General features: G+C 34.3%; 1 protein-coding gene across 1 annotated transcript in view; it reads left to right on the forward strand.

Moving 5' to 3' along the window:
• LOC134223561 (hornerin-like) overlaps positions 1-20,913 on the forward strand; it is a 530,228-nt gene that overhangs the window by 204,942 nt on the left and 304,373 nt on the right. The window contains exon 2 of the mRNA XM_062702746.1: positions 13,279-13,299. The gene's annotated coding sequence lies outside the window, so the exon portion shown is untranslated. The remainder of the gene's footprint in view (positions 1-13,278; positions 13,300-20,913) is intronic.

Below are 20,913 nucleotides of genomic sequence, written 5' to 3' on the forward strand. Positions count from 1 at the left end.
GTTAAAAATTCCTTTAGGAAATCCTTCAGAAATTCTTTTGGGAACTCCTCCGAGAAAATAACACCAGGAATTCCTTATCACAATAATCCAGGGATTCTTTGAAAAACTCTCCGGAAAGGCTTTTCCTGAAATTTAATCTGGCAATTTAGAAACTTCCTTCAGTTCCACCCATATCTTTGATTTCCAATTTCCTGAGAATTTTCCGAAAGATTATCTGGAGAAATTTTGAAGGAATTCTTCGCCCAGATAAAATCAAGAATTTCGGAAGTTCCTTCAAAAGTCATTCAGGAATTCGTTCAAAAATTAGGAAAGAATTACGGTAGCCAATGGAATGGAATTTCCGATGGAATGCTTAAAAGAATTTCCGAAAGTATTCTAAAGGAATTCTTGAAGAAAATTCCGGAATAACTTTAATAATATTTCTAGATTCAATTGCGGAGAATCGCAGCTTTATGATCATTCAGCACTTCCACAATTATTAACTGCGATGATTCTAAGCCCAAAAGGTGAACTAGTCCAGGGCTGAAGTCCTTCATAATGAAGAATAAAAAAGGGACATTAATGCAAGTTACCATTTGTTTTGCATTCGTATATCATGAGGTAACAAGATGAAACTTTTATGCCCTGAAAGGTCGAGACAACTAGTCGGGGTTCGACCAAATCGCACCAAGCGCTAATGAAAAAATAACCCAATTGATCACAAATCGTATCGGGTATCCTTCCACCCTATAACTGAGGATATCCTTCAACAAATGTATGAATGAATTGATGTGAATTACTTTCAGTTTTCATTCTACGAACAAAATATTGCAAGTCAGTCAAAAAGGCGATTTGTGCTGTTTCACTGAACCCCGATCAATTTCCATTACGGGTATGGAAGGCTTCAGAATAAAAGATTTTTTTGAAAATGTAATTGCCACTTTCAAACTCTTTATTATACCTGGGAGGCGAGTCCTTTTAATGAAGGGATTACTTCCTGAATTTCCAAGGAGTTGGATTTCCAAGGAGTTCTTGAGAATTTCCGAAGAACTATGATGGTGGATCGACTGCATAATCGATATATTTTTTAAAGCAAGGAAGAGGTCTTAATTCCAAATTCAAAACAGGGTTTCTTTTTACTACTATCCCGATTTCCAGAAGAATTTCCTGAGCAATTCCTGGAAGAATTCCCGAAGGAACTCTTCAAGATGTTCCTGAAGGGATACTATCAGAAGTTCCAGAAGTAATTTTCAAATGATTTTTATGAAATTCTTTAAATAATTCCTTTTCATAAATTAATTGGTTTTTTTTTTAATCATTTCAGGTTGTTCTTAGGTAATTCCTTCAAGAATTCATTCTGAAATTATTCCCGGAATGTATTTGGAAATTCTTCCAGGATTTTCTTCAGAAAATCCTCCAGATTTTTTCGGAAACTCCTCCAGGCATAATTCATAAAATTCCCCCAGTAGCTCCTGTGAATATTCTTACCAGGATTAATTCGGAAAACCTGCAGAAATTCCTTATATACAATATAATATTCCTTTCAAATATCCAGAAGGAATTTCTAAAAGAATTTTCGAAGGAATTCCCAAATTAAATTTCCGATAACTTCTGATGGGATTCCTGAATTTTTTTTATTCCTTTATTTATTTGTTAGGCACTCTGTGTTACTTGACCGCTACTGTGCCGAGATCTACTGTGGTATTCTGCTCTACATAATTCACACAGAATATATTTTTAGATTTCCATTACCACACTGAGGAAAATGGACGTATGATTTTCAATCAAACGCCTTATGAAAATTTGCCACAAGAATTCGATATGATTTTCAATATGTTGCCTTATGAATGATGATTTTCATTTAAAAAAAGTGAAGTGCGGCAGACTGGATTCGAACCATGGGCGTCGGGGTCGGGAGGCCGCCCATCGACGCTTGAATACTAGGGAAGGTAACTGCGTATAAGCACTGCTGGTGGAATAATCGGTCGAATATTCATAAGGCGCCAGTTATGAATTTCGATAGTCCAGTTCAGTGAGTGCATTATTATTGTCGTTGCCAGTCCATCTCATCGTGAGTCCATTGTGTCCGTTTGTCCATGTCGTGTTTCAATGATCGTTGCATTGTTCGGTCCGAGAAGAACAAGTTGTCAGTCGTCATCAGGCAGCCGTGACGGTAAGGCGCGTACCCAAACGCCACCGTATGGGCTGCGGATCTGGCGACTGACGAGGGTTTGGTGGAGGGGCTGGGAATCGAGCCCATGACCATTCGCTTGTAAGGCGAACGTGTAGCCAACTAAGCTACGGGACCCCCCTTTTCCTGAAAAAATGATCAAAAGAAATTTTGAAAGCAATCTACGAAGGTCTATAGAAATTTGTAAAAGAGATACTAAGAAAAACTTACAAAGGAAAGACCTAAAGAATTCATAAAAGAATTTTCAAAAATAAAAACTCCTGTGGGAAGTTCTGTAGAAATTCCTCAGGAAAATTTCGAAGAAATTCAAAGAATTTCTAGCTACAGTCTTCAAAGGGATTTCTTGAACAAAGAATGGAAGAACAGAAATCCTTAAAATATATTCCGAAGAAATTCCTAAATCAGTTTCCGACGAAATTCCTAAATAATTTACTTGACTCGACTTACGAGATACTGAAGACGGCCTTACTGTTGAGGTCGAAATACGTATCTGTCAAGGTACAATTAAGTGGTGGAATTAAATGGGATTGTACAAACTCGTCTTATGACAAGTGTTAGATAAAATATTTAGACGAATAATTCCAATTGGAATTCATAATTTTTTGTAGTGTACGAATGATCTACTAGATCAATTATGTTCCATATTTCGTTAGACTATTTACCGAATTCATTTTTTTTAAATGATCTTGGTACTACATTTTACTGGAAAGAAAATTATGTAGTTAACATGTGAATCCTCTAGTAGGTGCAGCATTGCTGATTCAATTAAATTTATGGGGAAGCAGGTCAGAAAATATACGTTTTTGGATTGAGATTGTGTCTTCCAATGGTGTACAATTCATCTAACAGGGGGCCATGTGTCTTCAATTTGTAAGAGCCAATTTAGGCACAACTCATTGCTTCTTACGACCCCAATCAAGAAGTAATTCACAATCGATTAGAACGTCTGTCCACTTGCCCGAGAAAAACCAACCGTTTTGCCTGTCACCATTACTCCACATAATCTCTTCATCCGATTATGAGCAGATTATCTCCCGAAAGCACTAGTCAGAGCGAATCGATACCCTTGGCTCGTAATTTCCAGTAGCTAATACCCTCCTGCCGAGAGCCGGGGGGCAATCCACATTCAATGACGGCTCCCACCGCCCAGAAGCCACCGCCATCAAGCCAATCAACCATCCAACCGACCGGCAGTTCAGTAGTTAAAGCCAAACAGAATTATCCACAACATCCATTATCGGACCCTCTGCCCCCTTTTGCTTTCCATCGGTTCGTATCGGACTTCGTCATCCTTCTCGTCCGTCGACGTAGATTCCACCACAGCACTGAGACCGATACTGGATGGTGTGCTTCTGGAAGCCCATGTCTTCACAATTGGCCATGTCATGTCTGTACAATAGAAATTAGATGATCCAGTAGCGAAAATAGACAGCAGCACAATCTCCACGGCGTTGATTCTCGGTGGTGCGCTTCGTCCGGCGCAAAACGGCACCCATCAAAGTCATCCTCGTCATCAACGCCGATCCAGGAGTGCTTCTTCGCGTAGAAAACGTTGAATGCTAACACGAGCACGCTTCGCGCACATTCTTTGGGCGCCAAGTGGAGAGGATCTTTTCGATTCGTTCGGTAGGTACCCTCAGCCGTAGCAAAAGAATTCCGCAAAAACGCTCCCGTGGATGATTGATTGCGAATTATTTGATGAATCATCCTCGGCGCACACGCCTCTCGCTGCTCATCGCAAAACGCTGTCTATGCCTACGCCTCCCTTCCTATGCATGTAGAGTGAGTAGCGTGAAAGCAAAAAAAAAAGGCTCATCCTCGACGACAACAACAAGTACCTCCCCGCTTGAGCTCATACATTCCGAACGTATGTTATACTGCCATTAGCCATATTATAGTCATTGAACCTTATCACTCACTCAGATCGACAACAAAGCAAAAAGCGCGACACGACGCGGCGACGACGTCTGCGAGTGGGGCCATAGGCAGGGAAAAGCTAATCTTGTCGGGAAGCAGCAGCTGAGCGGGCTCGGCATCACCATCATCATCGTCGTCGTCGTCGTCGGGAGAATGGCAAATCAAATCAAACATCATGTCGCTACCCAACAAAACCTCCTCGCCACGTACGTCTTTTCGGATGGAACGAAATCGTTCGATGGAGGCAATCGTCATCGTTATGATCTCACTCCGCACATTCGCCATAATTTTGGGATCAGGGATCATTTCGTTTTGGGTGACGCTATAGTCAAAATATTTATGATGGATTGGATTTCAGTGAGCCGGCGCTTAAGGAATCGGAATGATCGGAAAGTTAGGGTGCGGGGATGAGTAAGTAGCACTTTTTGTGGCATTCTATGATATCGGATATTTCTCGCCTTACTGCTCGATGTTCACTATGGATATGTTCTACAACAAAACTGAATAGCTGTTACAATGCATCATTTAGACAAAAAATAGAAAACTTTAATTGAAAAACTGTAAATTTTGAAACAAAAATGAATCAGAGTGCTAATTACTAATAATTCAAATAAAATTTAAAAAATCAGGTGAAATGCATATCAGAATCAATAAGCTCGCCATACATCTTAAAATAATTCAAAAAATTTCTATGTAAAACAAAAAACAGTTCTTAAAAAAAAATTACGCGTCATAAGCGTTAGAGACATAAACGTCTTTGGAGGCGGCTCTGTTCCAGTGTGGGGATGTAATGCCAATAAGAAGTAGAATTTCAGGTAACAATATTGGAGTATAATGCAGTTATGACACGAGGTGTAATCGACCAATTAGTGTAGTAGTTCCTCCACTATTGGGTCATTTACCCTATAGCAAATATATTTTTCTTCAATAATTACCTAAATTTCAAAGAGAACTCCCATTTAAGAAGTGCTCTTGAATTTTCAGTTTTTCATAGCTTTTTTGTGTTTTTGTTTGCAAAGGTTTTGCAACCTACTAGTAACTGTACATGATCAGAGAGTAATCGCAAACATCTGGAGCTACCATAACTGCGCAGGGCTGACACCGATCTTGTGCAGAAGAGTTTGAATATTTTGATGAAAAATATTGGAACTTTTTGATTATCGTTTTTGGGTTGCGCTTTTTTGTCCAGCATTGTTTATTATGGATGTAAATCCTCAATTTTGGAATAATATCGTTTTGCTGCAATATTGTTAGCTTTGCGTGAATTTTTTAACTATATAGTGACTGATATGTTAGATTATTGATAAGCGCTTCGAAAATACATGTTTTCGGATGAAATTACTGTTAAATTAAGAGATTTGCAATATAGATTGACCATATTTCCCCTATTCATGCAATATCGGGCATAGAAAAAATTTCAATTAATAACTGAGGAATTGCTAATATACTAAGTTGAACAGCAGGCTAAATCCTAGTTGGAATGTAGAACCATAGAAGAAGTAGAAGAAGAACAAGTGAATCCTCTGCATAGTAATGGCGTAAAAAAGTTTCATTGAAATTCCGCCGAATTTCCAAAGCATCGTTTTCTGATTTCCAAAGAAATCTTCATCAGATTTCAGATAATTGTTTTTCAATATTCCTGATCAGCCACATATCGAACCTTTACAAAGTAGGGCTATATCTAAAGTCGCAAAGTGCGGTGGGGGAGGGTACAATATAACACAGACTTGAAAAATTTACTTTCATCTGACATGTAACGACGGATGGTAAACAAGAGGCATTAACGTCTATCAATCATAACAAGCAATGGAAACAAGTTTATCGCAACCAGATACCAGTGCAAGAAAAATAATCTGAAGCGTAGCTCATGATTTCATAGTTGATGTATCAATCATTAGAGATTTCAGCGAATTTCTTTTACTACGCGTTTATTACACTTAGAAAATTCTTCATATTGAATAGGGGAAGGGTTCGCACTTCTTCTGATAGCTCCCATTTCCATCCCATCAAAAACAAAGCAATGAGAAGGTATTTGGTTTGTTATTTATTTTTGTGATTTTTTCACCAGTGAAGTGAGCACGCGTGTTAGCAAGAAGAAGCGACGAGATTGGTGCTGTATTTCTTCGTTTTGCGATGAGATGAATATATCTAGGAACTTTTTTCAAATAGGCGTAACTGTATTTGACCTTGAAATTTGAAACGACTCCTACTCTCTCTATTCAGCATATTTCGTTCAACTAACGTTACTACCTGATAGATCGCAATCTATTCTTTCTGTTGAGTACACCAGTTGACCAAAATAGTTTGAATTAAGAGCACAATCGCCTTTCCAAAAATCAAGGTCAGAATCAATTACGCCCATTTGAAAAAAGTTCCTAGATATGTTCAATGAGATGGAAAACGTAACAGTTTCTCTATATTTGTCGCACACATAATGTTTGCAATTTGGGGACCCAAATATATGCAATTTTAATCCACACATAGATTCAGTAACTGCATGTTAAAGACCACCCACCCATTTTATTTGATTATAGATTCTTTTTGTATTTCGATTATGTGATTATGCGTACACTAATAAACATCATGAGTTAAATTAATGGATGTTTGCCAATAAAAATGTATGGAATTTTTGCAGTGTAGGATAATTCAACCGCTGCAACATCTATACGTTTCTTGTTCCAAGGATTATTTAAGTACTTACGGGTTGAAATGTTTTAAATTTGCGATGTTTGTCCCTAAATTATTCGAAATACATGCAAAAAGTGCAATGGTTGTTACGTCAAGTATGGAATCTTGGGCAGTCTACCGACAAGCTATGATGAAGCGCAAGACGAAAATTATTCTCAGAAATTTAAAGAATATCTTTTCAAAATTGTTTCGGTAATTCAAATAATTTCTTTCCGAAATTCAAAGAGATTTTTTTTTCCACAGATTCAAATTTCATAAAAAAATTCAAAAAGAAATCTTTCCTAAAATCATGAAGAAATTCTTTCTGCAAGATTTATTTCCGAAATTCGAAGGGACTTTTTTCCGATGTTCGAAAACAATTTCGTTTCAATATTTGGAGCGGCTTTTATTCCAAAACACAGTGAGTAATGATAGAATAAATTTAAAAAAAAAAACAAAGGGGAATCTAGAAAGGAAGCTTTCAGAAATTCGAAAAGAAATTCTCAGAAATTGAGTACAAAATTTCAAGTATTTCGGTAAGTAATGGAAGAACTCCTCCGGAATTCGGAAAAATATTTTCCGTATTTCGAAAATTAATTCCTAATTTCGGAAAGAAATTACTTAAATTTTGAGAAGAAATTCTTTGAATGTCGAAAGGAAAATCTCCAATATTCGGAAAAAATGGTCGAATTTTGGAAAGCAATTCTTCGGTATTCGAAAAGAAATTCTTTGAATTTTGGGATGAAATTCTTTGAATTTCTGAAAGAAATTCTTTGCATTTCAATTATCGGATTATCGAATTATCGGAAAGATATTCTTCGAATTTCTGAAAAAAAAATTCCGAGTTTCGAAAAAAGAAGCGATTCCTCGAATTTCGGAAAGAAGTTCATCGAATTTTGGAAAGAAATTCTTCGAATGTCGAAACGAAATTCTTCGAATGTCGAAAAGAAATTCTTCCAATTCCAAGAAGAAATTCTCTGAAACGAAATTCTATGAATTCCGAAAAAAAATGCTTCGAATTTCGAAAAAAAATTCTTCGAATTTCAAAATAAATTCTCTGAATTTCGTAAAAAAAAATATTCGAATTTCTAAAAAAATTCTAATTTAGAAATGAAATTCATAGAATTTCGGAAATAAATTCTTCTAATTTCGAAAAGAAACCTTCGAATTTCGAAAAAAATTCTCCGAATTTACAAAAAGGGCTTCGAATTTCGAAAAAAAGCTTTGAATTTCAAAAAAAAGAAATTCATCGAATTTTGAAAGAAATTCTTCGGATTTCGAAAAGAAATTATTCGAATTTCGAAAAAAAACATTTGAATTTCGAAAAGAAATTCTTCGAATTTCGAAAAGAAATTCTTCGAATTTCGAAAAGAAATTCTTCGAATTTCGAAAAGAAATTCTTCGAATTTCGAAAAGAAATTCTTCGAATTTCGAAAAGAAATTCTTCGAATTTCGAAAGGAAATTCTTTGAATTTCAAAAAGAAATTCTTTAAATTTCGAATAGAAATTCTTCAAATTTCGAAAAGAAATTCTTCAAATTTCGAAAAGAAATTCATCGAATTTCGAAAAGAAATTCTTCAAATTTCGAAAAGAAATTCATCGAATTTCGAAAAGAAATTCTACGAATTTCGAAAAGAAATTCTTCGAATTTCGAAAAGAAATTCATCGAATTTCGAAAAGAAATTCTTCGAATTTCGTAAAGAAATTCTTCGAATTTCGAAAAGAAATTCTTCGAATTTCGAAAAGAAATTCTTCAAATTTCGAAAAGAAATTCTCCGAATTTCGAAAAGAAATTCTCCAAATTTCGAAAAGAAGTTCTACGAATTTCGAAAAGAAATTCTCCGAATTTAGAAAATTAATTCTTCGAATTTCGAAAAAAAATTCACCGAATTTCGAAAAGAAATTCTCTATATTTCGAAAAGAAATTCATAGAATTCCGAAAAGAAATTCTTCGAATTTCGAAAAGAAATTCTTCGAATTTCGAAAAGAATTTCTTCGATTTTCGAAAAGAAATTCTTCGAATTTCGAAAAGAAATTCTTCGAATTTCGAAAAGAAATTCTTCGAATTTCGAAAAGAAATTCTTCGAATTTCAAAAAGAAATTCTTCGAATTTCGAAAAGAAATTCTTCGAATTTCGAAAAGAAATTCTTCGAATTTCGAAAAGAAATTCTTCGAATTTCGAAAAGAAATTCTTCGAATTTCGAAAAGAAATTCTCTGAATTTAGAAAAGAAATTCTCCGAATTTCGAGTAGAAGTCCTCCGAATTTCGAAAAGAAATTCTCCAAATTTCGAAAAGAAGTTCTCCGAATTTCGAAAAGAAATTCTCCAAATTTCGAAAAGAAGTTCTACGAATTTCGAAAAGAAATTCTCCGAATTTAGAAAATTAATTCTTCGAATTTCGAAAAGAAATTCGTCGAATTTTGAAAAGAAATTCTTTCGATTTCGAAAAGAAATTCTTAGAATTCCGAAAAGAAATTCTTCGAATTTCGAAAAGAAATTCTTCGATTTTCGAAAAAAAAATCTTCGATTTTCGAACAGAAATTCTTCGATTTCCGAACAGAAATTCTTCGAATTTCGAAAAGAAATTCTTCGAATTTCGAATAGAAATTCTTCGAATTTCGAAAAGAAATTCTTCGAATTTCGAAAAGAAATTCTTCGAATTTCGAAAAGAAATTCTTCAAATTTCGAAAAGAAATTCTTCGAATTTCGAAAAAAAATTCTTCGAATTTCGAAAAGAAATTCTTCGAATTTCGAAATGAAATTCTTCGAATTTCGAAAAGAAATTATTCGATTTTCAAAAAGAAATTCTTTGAATTTCGAAAAGAAATTCTTCGAATTTCGAAAAGAAATTCTCCGAATTTCGAAAAGAAATTTATCGAGTTTCGAACAGAAATTCTTTGAATTTCGAAAAGAAATTCTTCGAATTTCGAAAAGAAATTCTTCTAATTTCGAAAAAAAATTCTTCGAATTTCGAAATTCTTCTTCGAATTTCGAAAAGAAATTCTTCGAATTTTGAAAAGAAATTCTTCAAATTTCGAAAAGAAATTCTTCAAATTTCGAAAAGAAATTCTTCGAATTTCGAAAAGAAATTCTTCGAATTTCGAGAAGAAATTCTTCGAATTTCGAAAAGAAATTCTTCGAATTTTGAGAAGAAATTCTTCGAATTTCGAAAAGAAATTCTTCAAATTTCGAAAAGAAATTCTTCGAATTTCGAAAAGAAATTCTTCGAATTTCGAGAAGAAATTCTTCGAATTTCGAGAAGAAATTCTTCGAATTTCGAGAAGAAATTCTTCGAATTTCGAGAAGAAATTCTTCGAATTTCGAAAAGAAATTCTTCGAATTTCGAAAAGAAATCCGGCGAATTTCGAAAAGAAATTCTTCGAATTTCGAAAAGAAATTCTTCGAATTTCGAAAAGAAATTCTTCGAATTTCGAAAAGAAATTCTTCGAATTTCGAGAAGAAATTCTTCGAAATTCGAAAAGAAATTCTTCGAATTTCGAAAAGAAATTCTTCAAATTTTGAAAAGAAATTTTTCGAATTTCGAAAAGAAATTCTTCGAATTTCGAAAAGAAATTCTTTGAATTTTGAAAAGAAATTCTTCGAATTTCAAGTAGAAGTCCTCCGAATTTCGAAAAGAAATTCTCCAAATTTCGAAAAGAAGTTCTCCGAATTTCGAAAAGAAATTCTCAAAATTTCGAAAAGAAGTTCTACGAATTTCGAAAAGAAATTCTCTGAATTTAGAAAATTAAATCTTCGAATTTCGAAAAGAAATTCGTCGAATTTTGAAAAGAAATTCTTTCAATTTCGAAAAGAAATTCTTAGAATTCCGAAAAGAAATTCTTCGAATTTCGAAAATAAATTCTTCGATCTTCGAACAGAAATTCTTCGAATTTCGAAAAGAAATTCTTCGAATTTCGAAAAGAAATCCTTTGAATTTCGAAAAGAAATTCTGCGAATTTCGAATAGAAATTCTTCGAATTTCGAAAAGAAATTCTTCGAATTTCGAAAAGAAATTCTTCGAATTTCGAAAAGAAATTCTTCGAATTTCGAAAAGAAATTCTTCGAATTTCGAAAAGAAATTCTTCGAATTTTGAAAAGAAATTCTTCGAATTTCGAAAAGAAATTCTTCGAATTTCGAAAAGAAATTCTTCGAATTTCGAAAAGAAATTCTTCGAATTTCGAAAAGAAATTCTTTCAACTTCGAAAAGAAATTCTTCGAATTTCGAAAAGAAATTCTCCGAATTTCGAAAAAAACTTCTTCGAGTTTCGAACAGAAATTCTTTGAATTTCGAAAAGAAATTCTTCGAATTTCGAAAAGAAATTCTTCGAATTTCGAAAAGAAATTCTTCTAATTTCGAAAAGAAATTCTTCGAATTTCGAAAAGAAATTCTTCGAATTTCGAAAAGAAATTCTTCGAATTTTGAAAAAAAATTCTTCAAATTTCGAAAAGAAATTCTTCAAATTTTCGAAAAGAAATTCTTCGAATTTCGAATTGAAAATCTTCGAATTTGGAATAGAAATTCTTCGAATTTCGAAAAGAAATTCTTCGAATTTCGAAAAGAAATTCTTCGAATTTCGAAAAGAAATTCTTCGAATTTCGAAAAGAAATTCTTCGAATTTCGAAAAGAAATTCTTCGAATTTCGAATAGAAATTCTTCGAATTTCGAATAGCAATTCTTCGAATTTCGAATAGAAATTCTTCGAATTTCGAATAGAAATTCTTCGAATTTCGAATAGAAATTCTTCGAATTTCGAATAGAAATTCTTCGAATTTCGAATAGAAATTCTTCGAATTTCGAATAGAAATTCTTCGAATTTCGAAAAGAAATTCTTCGAATTTCGAAAAGAAATTCTTCGAATTTCGAATAGAAATTCTTCGAATTTCGAATAGAAATTCTTCGAATTTCGAATAGAAATTCTTCGAATTTCGAATAGAAATTCTTCGAATTTCGAGAAGAAATTCTTCGAATTTCGAGAAGAAATTCTTCGAATTTCGAGAAGAAATTCTTCGAATTTCGAGAAGAAATTCTTCGATTTTCGAAAAGAAATTCTTCGAAATTCGAAAAGAAATTCTTCGAATTTTGAACAGAAAATCTTCGATTTTCGAAAAGAAATTCTTCGAATTTCGAATAAAATTCTTCTAATTTCGAATGAAATTCTTTGAATTTCGAACAGAAAATCTTCGAATTTCGAATAGAAATTCTTCGAATTTCGAATAGAAATTCTTCGAATTTCGAAAAGAAATTCTTCGAATTTCGGAGAGAAATTCTTTGAATTTCGAATGAAAATTCTTCGAATTACGAATAAAATTTCTTCGAATTTCGAAAAGAAATTCTTCGGATTCCAAAAAAAAAATCTTTGAATTTCGAAAAGAAATTCTTTGAATTTCGGAAAGAAAATCTTTTAAGTTTCGGAAAACAGTTCTACGAATTTCGGATAGAAATTCTTCGAATCTCGGAAAGAAATTCATCGAGTTTCGAAAAGAAATTCTTGGAGTTTTGAAAAGAAACTCTTTGAATGTCGAAAAGAAATTCTTTGAATTTCGAACAGAGATTCTTCGAATTTCGAAAAGAAATTCTTCGAATTCTCCGCAATTTGTAGTAGTTCTCTAATTTTCAGAAAAGAAAAGGAAAAAAAATTCTCCGAATTTCGAAAAAAAATTCTCCGAATTTCGAAAAAAAATTCTTTAAATTTCGTAAAGAAATTCGCCGAATTTCGAAAAGAAATTCTTCGAATTTCGAAAAGAAATTCTTCGAATTTCGAAAAGAAATTCTTCGAATTTCGAAAAGAAATTCTTCGAATTTCGAAAAGAAATTCTTCGAATTTCGAAAAGAAATTCTTCGAATTTCAAAAAGAAATTCGGCGAATTTCGAATAGAAATTCTTCGAATTTCGAATAGAAATTCTTCGAATTTCGAATAGAAATTCTTCGAATTTCGAAAAGAAATTCTTTGAAATTCGAATAAAAATTCTTCGAATTTCGAAAAGAAATTCTTCGAATTTCGAAACGAAATTCTCCGAATTTCGAAAAGAAATTCTTCGAATTTCGAAAAGAAATTCTTGGAATTTCGAAAAGAAATTCTTTGAAATTCGGAAAGAAATTCTTCGAATTTCGGAAAGAAATTCTTCGAATTTCGAAAAGAAATTCTTCGAATTTCGAAAAGAAATTCTTCGAATTTCGAAGAGATTTTTCTTTGTTTCGAAACCCGGAAAGTTTTTTGTCCGAAATTCTGAGTAGCAGTTTTTCCAAAGTTCGTGAAAGAAATTCCATGAAAATTAGAAATTCTTGGCAAGATTTGTTTGCGAAGTTTTTCTAAATCATTGCTTTATTCCAATGTAACCGTTTCGTTCTAAGATATTTAGTTTCTTTTTTCAATCATCTCAAAGTCATGTCTATTCGCATGTTGATTATCTTCCTACAGTACATTCTCAGCACTTTGACTGTTTTCATCTTATTTTTCCCATGAAATTATTTTTTTCCCATCAGTACGAATTAATTGAAGCATTATTTTCTTTACATTTCAGCATCAAAATTGGAGTATCAAGGTAAGATTGCTGAAAGAATTACACATGTCATGTAACTTATTTTTAATATTATATAAAAAGAATTGAATCACATAGCTCATGAGATTCTGTAGCACGATTCAGTGCCATCCCGGAAGCATGAAACAATAATAAATTTAGAACACTTCTATATCGGTCTACAATTTCTCGGTTCAACCATCAATCAACCGACAACAGCCGTGGCAAACCCCTAATCACCATTTCTCATCACCAGACCTCGCGGACGAACGCGTTCGGCCATCCGCTAGCCTTTCAAGGTCGATCACTATGATTAGACAGACAGCGATCAGAACGTGCCATCAATTTCCCGCTGAACTGCGGTGTACCGCAAGTACCCATCGCGATCGTGTCCGCACATACCTACTTCAACTTCATGCTACATACCTTCTTATGCAAAAAGGCGGCTTACGTACGTCTCCCTTAGCGTGCGATCGCAAATAGACGATGAGCAAATCGACCCACCTTACCACCAGCCAACGCGCAGAAACCGTTGAAAATTGATTTCTATGAACCGGGAAGCGTAACATTTGCATTTGTTTACACATTTCATTCAACGCACAAAACAAATTTGAAAAGTGGAAGACTTGGATGAGTCAGGGGTTATGCGGCGGCGAACCCGACCCAATCATGTGCTTCAGAGGGAACGACCGCGGTGGTCGCAATTTTGCTTCTACATTCGCGTAGAAGCATTAATAGGTAAATGAGTATGAATTTATGAAATCAGCAAAAATGGCAAATGTGATCGTCAGTTTTACAGCGCCTCCCAGGAGGTAATCGAATAACAAAGCGTTTCGCGCGTAATGAATTTCGTTCGTTTCTGCTCATTACCAATTCCACGGTTCGAGTTCGGAACACCCGCGTATGAAGCTGCATAATAAGCGGTCGATCAATTACATCAATCTTCGCCCCTAACAATGATCGGCATAAGTCAAATGTTGGGCGAACATTAAAAATAACCATTAGCGGCTTTGTTAGCAGTTACAATTATACATTATCATTCAGGCACTTCAATTAATTGGTTTTGTCAGTGGCGAAGCCAGTCTTTCAGTATAAGGAAGGCTCTAGTAAAAATATTAAAATTTCAACTGTTGTACAATTTGTTTTTTTTAATTGTATTATTTACATTCAAGGATTTAATCGTTCAACGACAAATTCAAAAACTGATTTCAGAGTTCTTTTTACACCAGTGTTGATCGCCATCAAAAAATTTGCGCATTCTTAAAAATTGGACCTTTTTATCCGAATTAGGCACCGGTTAGTCATCACCATCTCTCAGACAATCTTCAATTTTCGGCGTACAATGACGACGCAACACTCGACGAAAGATTGCAATCATTCTTTCACCTTTTTCAACTTGTCAGTCCCGCATCCCCAACACCAACTGTTGGGTGCGGATTGTTGTTGTGCAAAGTGAGATCATTGATCCCAACCGTTTGCGCTGCGATATTGATCGTGCAGCAAGAATCACCAGAAGCCATATAGACATCAAGTTCTGTTCCCGCTGCCGTTCCTCATAGCTGCTTCCCGTTTCTACGAATGGAAAGCCCCCCGTCCCGAAGAATGTGGTGCACTTTAAAACGTAATTCATACACACCAACACGTAGTACACTGTGTCACAATGGTTCTGTTCTTTTGAAGAGGTCATCAATCTGTGCATTCAAATTTTGTTTCACAATATTTGACCTCTAAAGAAGGCTATGGTTACAGCAGCCTGAAATTTTAACTAATTAAATGTACAAGGACAATATTTCGATTTCCATTCAATTTGCTGCACGGTGCTGTCCCTCAAATGACACGCGAATGGGCGGTACTCGCTTAACGTGCGTGCGCTGATCACCGATCGTTAAAACGGTACACGATCTCTACCCACCTGGCCTGAGCCAATCAGCTTACTGCCTTAACTACCTTAACATGTAACTAGCAGGAACAGGATTTTCCTCTCGTTTCGTTCCATTTCATTACGTTTCCAGAAGTTGTATAATAGCTTGGCCAGGGGGGGAGCATCGTCGCCTGCGGGACAAGTTCCAGTTCCCCTCGGGCCGTCAGGTTCCGTATCGAATCCCTCGTCGTTCTTTCCGAGTTTGCTCCGGAGAAGGGCTTCAGGAATCCTGTTTTAGAACGATCCACTTCTCGGACTGTTATGCTGCGACTAGAAGATGATTACGTACATGCCGAGCCGAGCTACCTACGCGGTGTGGTAAATTGTTCAACATGTTGGAACTGACAAATTGACAATGCGTTGCATGACCAATTTGGAGCGGAAATGAATGCTGGCGATAAGAGTAAACGATGACTAATTTAGAATTGTAACTACAAACTATTTATGGTCCGACAATGGACGACTGATTGTAATTACATTCAAGTTCAACAAACGTGAAGATGTGATGTTTTGTGCGATGAAGCCCTCCAATGAATTGTAGATATAAGGAACATAATGTTTGCATCTTAATAAAGTATTGTTCAATATATGCGGCTTATGAAGCATCTGAAATACTTTGGAGGCATTCCACGGGGGCATGTCAGTCGATCCTGAGCGACCATTTCGAAAATATTTGAAACTCTGCACAGTTTTTCAATTTCATCTAAATCGTCATTTTTCGATATCAAATCTTCATATTGAGTCACGACTAACTTTTCAAAAGGGTGTATGTGAAAATGGTTCAAAAATATTTAAAAAGCTGCACAGCAAACACGGAATGTTCGATTGTTAAGATTTTTTCAGCAAAGGTAGACAACTAAATGGTGATTCTTAATAAAATGTGCACAGTAAAAAAAATTTTTTTGCCTTTAAAATATCATTTTGTCACAAAAACTCAAATATCTCAAAACCCTATCTTTTTCGAACGTAATTTTTTAGGAAAACGGTCCATTATATTAGCTATCTACCATAAAAATTTGGTGATGGTAAACTAATAAACAAAAAGTTATGACATTTCAAACATTTCACAATTTTCACATTTAGTAAAAAAATTTTTTTTCTGTGTAAGTTATTTCGAGAATTGCAGTTTGATGCAGATTTTATTGTTAAGGGACGTGATTTAAACAAGTTGTTTTCATGATATTTTGATTTAATTATTCATAGCATCTATAAGAAACTTAGACACGATCCAGTGTTGTGATCAAAAGTATTGATAGTGTCATAATTTTCATCGCACGTGACTGGCGAAAAATTCTTTTAATAGTGTTGAAACCTGTTGATAATAACGTTGATAGAAACATATCAGAAATGTTATTTTTAAGACAAAAGCTGCAAAATCAAAGATTTATATACACGTGTACGTCTATAGTTTACCTGCAAAAAATATACCTCTTAGAGAATAGACTTTATGATCGGGAGGAAACGGGTATCTTCAACAACAACAAATGCATGATAGGTACATACCATGACAATGCTCACGAAAAAGCAAAAAATTACTACTACTAAGGTTGTTAAAGATCTTATAGTAATTTTTTCTTCAGTCAAACAAATGACACCAAACTAGTCAGTAAAAACTTAAAAGTGATTTTGTTTATTGAAATATTACGAACAACATGAGTAGCCGCTTTCTCAACTGTTGTAGGCCGTTTGATGGAAAAAAGTGTTCAAAAGAGTTACGAAATCTCACTGAAAGCACCATAGATAAACTGAAAGCGACTGGTTATGCTCCAATGTCCACATTGAATACAAATTTACGCATTTGCACGTCCTGCCGTCTAAACGTTGACAAAAGAGCAATCTGTATATCATCGGTTGAGCAGAGCGCAGGAAGTTCGAAAACGACAGCAACTGAGGAATTGCCAGATGTATCGACAACAACTGAGGAATTACCAGAAGTATTAAGTGCTGAGAGCCTTGCCACCGTACCATCAGCGAAATCTGTTTCAACAAATCAATCGGAAGATGAGTGTATCCAAAAGGTCAACATCGAACGCTTTAACGAGGGCATAGCTGGGATAAAAGTGACTCGATTAAATGGAGTAAGATGGACTACGTTTATTACCCGGAGAAAAAATACCGTGAAATAAACGAAGCTGTACGAAGAAACCTCTTCAAATTAGGACCTGATGATGTGGAAAATACAGACTACGATGAGGTAATTATAAATATGAAGGAAAGGTTCTCGAATGCAGCCACGACAAGGAAAGAAAAATTATTGATTTTGTCGATGCTGCCAAGTTCGTGGTCTATTCAGGATGCCATTGATGAGTTCAAAACCAATAGAAATACAGTAAAAGAGGCAAAACAATTGAAGAATAACTGTCTTTCAACCAAAATACTAGGTCTAGTACTGCATTAACAGATGAGACAAAAGAAATAGTAGTTCAATATTTTGAAGATGATGAAGTAAGTCGAGCTATGCCTGGTCAAAAAGATTATGTATCAGTGAAAAAAGATGGAAAGCGTCAAGCAATCCAAAAACGATTAATGATGACGACTTTGAAAGAAGCGTACACACGCTTCAAGGAAATTCACGATAATATTAAAATAGGTTTTTCCTCATTTGCAAGCCTTCGGCCAAGGCAATGTAAGCTTCTTTCCAATTCAGGAACACATAATGTGTGTGTGTGCACAACCCATGAGAATATTAATCTTATTTTACATAGTTTGAAAAGAATCAATTTAACAAAGGATATTAAAATATTAACTGGTAGTCTTTTGTGTGAAAATACAACATCAAATTGCTATCTACGATCTTGTTCGGATTGTCCAGATTCTTCATCATTGGAAAATACTTTATTCGCTGAGTTTGAAGAAAAATATATTGATCAGTTATCATTTGAGCAATGGGTGACCACGGATAGGTGTGACATAGAAACTATTGTAAAACCTGTAGATGAGTTTGTGTCATATTTTTTGCTTGAAATTAGAAAGTTTAATCCCTCACGATTTCATTAAAACAGAACAATCCAGCTTTTTAAAAATACGAAAAATACATTTACAAAATGGTGAATTTTTAGTCATTTGTGATTTTTCTGAAAATTACAGCTTTGTATTGCAAGATGAAGTGCAGTCCCATCACTGGAACGTACAACAAGCTACAATTCATCCATTCGTTATTTATTTTAATGGAAGTACGCAAATTGAACACTTAAGTTTTATTATAATTTCCGAAGATTTAAGACACGATTCAGTATCCGTAAACTTGTTCATTGAAAAAATGATTAACTTTTTACGCGTTGATAAGCATAAAGAAGTCAAAAGATATATTTCATGTCTGATGGAGCAGCGTCGCAGTACAAAAATCGTAAGAATTTTTCGAGCCTATGTCAATTTAAATCAATGTACGGAATTGATGCAGAATGGCATTTTTTGCTACATCACATGGCAAAGGTCCTTGTGATGCTATTGGAGGAACAATAAAGCGCATGGCCACAAGAGCAAGTTTAGCCAAAGAACGTGAGCATCCAATTAAAACTGCGAAAGAACTTTTGATTGGGCAAATCGTAGAAAAGAAAAGATTTAACCAAATTATCATTTTGTTTTACTACTACTGAAGAGTACGAAATAAAGGCTTCAGAGCTCAGCGAGCAATTTAATAACGCGAAAACGATCCAAGGAACCCAAAAATTTCACTGTTTCATTCCATTGTCGGAAAATAAAATTAAAGCAAAACTATACTCAAACTGTGCTGATAATAATTCAAAAGTGTTCGATATTTTAAAAATTTGAATAAAATAAATAAAAAATAAGTATTAATAAACTGTTTTCATGATATCATAACCCATACCAAAATTCAAACCCAAAACTCTTAGAGTTTCTATAACAACATTGTGTAACTGCCACATTTAATTTAATACTTAGGATAATATTAATTCATTTTATTTATTTATACATATAATATTTATACATATAATATACATAATATCGATGAATACATAAATATGGAATATCATAAAAACAGCTTGTTTAACTCACGCAAGGCCCTTAACAATAAAATCAGCATCAAACTGCGATTCTTGAAAAAAAATACACGGAATTTTTTTTTGTTTACCATGTGTGAAAATTGTGAAATGTTTGAAATGTCATAACTTTTTTGTTTATTAGTTTACCATCACCAAATTTTTATGGTAGATAGCTAATATAATGGACCGTTTTCCCTAAAAAATACGTTCGAAAAAGATAGGGTTTTGAGATATTTGAGTTTTGTGACAAAATGATATTTTTAAAGGCAAAAAAATTTTTTTTACTGTGCACATTTTCTTAAGAATCACCATTTAGTTGTCTAACTTTGCTGAAAAATCATAACAATCGAACATTCCGTTTTGCTGTGCAGCTTTTTAAATATTTTTGAACCATTTTCACATACACCCTTTTGAAAAGTTAGTCGTGACTCAATATGAAGATTTGATATCGAAAATGACGATTTAGATGAAATTGAAAAACTGTGCAAAGTTTCAACTCAATAGAAAATCATGAATTAAAATTTTTCTTAAATTTTGATGCTGTTGCTTGGAATCGCTCTTTGTTGTCGTCACAGAGATTTTTACTATCCTTTCTCTCCTTTGCCGTGTAGATTTTATTACTATTGTGAAATATCCTTTTTCTTTGAAGTACACTGAGACAAACTTGATACTGACTAAATGCAAAATCAAATATTATTGATAAATAGATGTTCTGAGTTACAGTAAGTGATTCCTCATGCAGTCTCGACGAGTTTCACAAAGTAGAGATGTGCGCTGCGGTCGTCGACGATTTTTAAGCGCCGCCGCCACCACCATTTTTGACCGGCGCGCCGCTGCAATTTTTTGACCGAGCCACCGGTGAATTTTAGGCGAGCCGGTGATATAATTTGGTCTTGGGGGATCATATCCCTCGATTTGTTAGAAGAAAAATTCCGTTCAAACCCTAATACGTTTGAAAAATTTCGGCTGCGCCGCTGTAATAGCTTGTACATCAAACCTCTGTTTACGACACTTATTGATAGGACTTGGAACGAATAAAGATGAGCAAAGAATTTTGGTTAACATTAGTTGTTTTTCACTTAATGTATGAATCTTTGGAATCTTTTAAATATGATACTACGTCCACTACTTGAACTTTTGTGGTGAATGTGTTATCGCCAAATGCTTCAGGTCTTTCACAATTTCCCAGGAGTTAAGGCTTTCACACCTCTACGCGGAAACTAAAATATTTTGGTCTTTTGGTGTGGTAAATGCTTCCACCTGACCATATATCAATATTCCCAACGATACATAATTCAAATTAGGCATACCTTCAACATATATTTCATTCAAGATAACCCAAAAATTCCCTGAAGTTTAGGTCTTATCGTCTATCCGCATAATGAAATATCAATTAGCTCCTTTTAGAAAAGAAACATGCTCTTAGTGATCATTTGAATCAAATTGGCTTTTGTTTCATTCCAAGAAATCCAAGAAGTTCAAGAATTGGAGTGCAGGCCTTAAAGTCCAGTAACGAAATTAACTTAAACAAAGTAACGAAAAATCTATCACCTCCATTTAGATATGGAACATGTTCTTCATTTAAATCAAGTTCTGTATGAATTGACCTTTCCGGTCAAAATAATTTTTGCCTTCCTCGTATACTAAGTATAAGTAAAGGCTATATGATCGCTCCAAAAACAAACTTTTTATAGAAAGCCCGGAGACCCATAG

Source organism: Armigeres subalbatus, chromosome 1, assembly GCF_024139115.2.
Source record: "Armigeres subalbatus isolate Guangzhou_Male chromosome 1, GZ_Asu_2, whole genome shotgun sequence".
Classification (NCBI taxonomy): Eukaryota; Metazoa; Arthropoda; class Insecta; order Diptera; family Culicidae; genus Armigeres; species Armigeres subalbatus.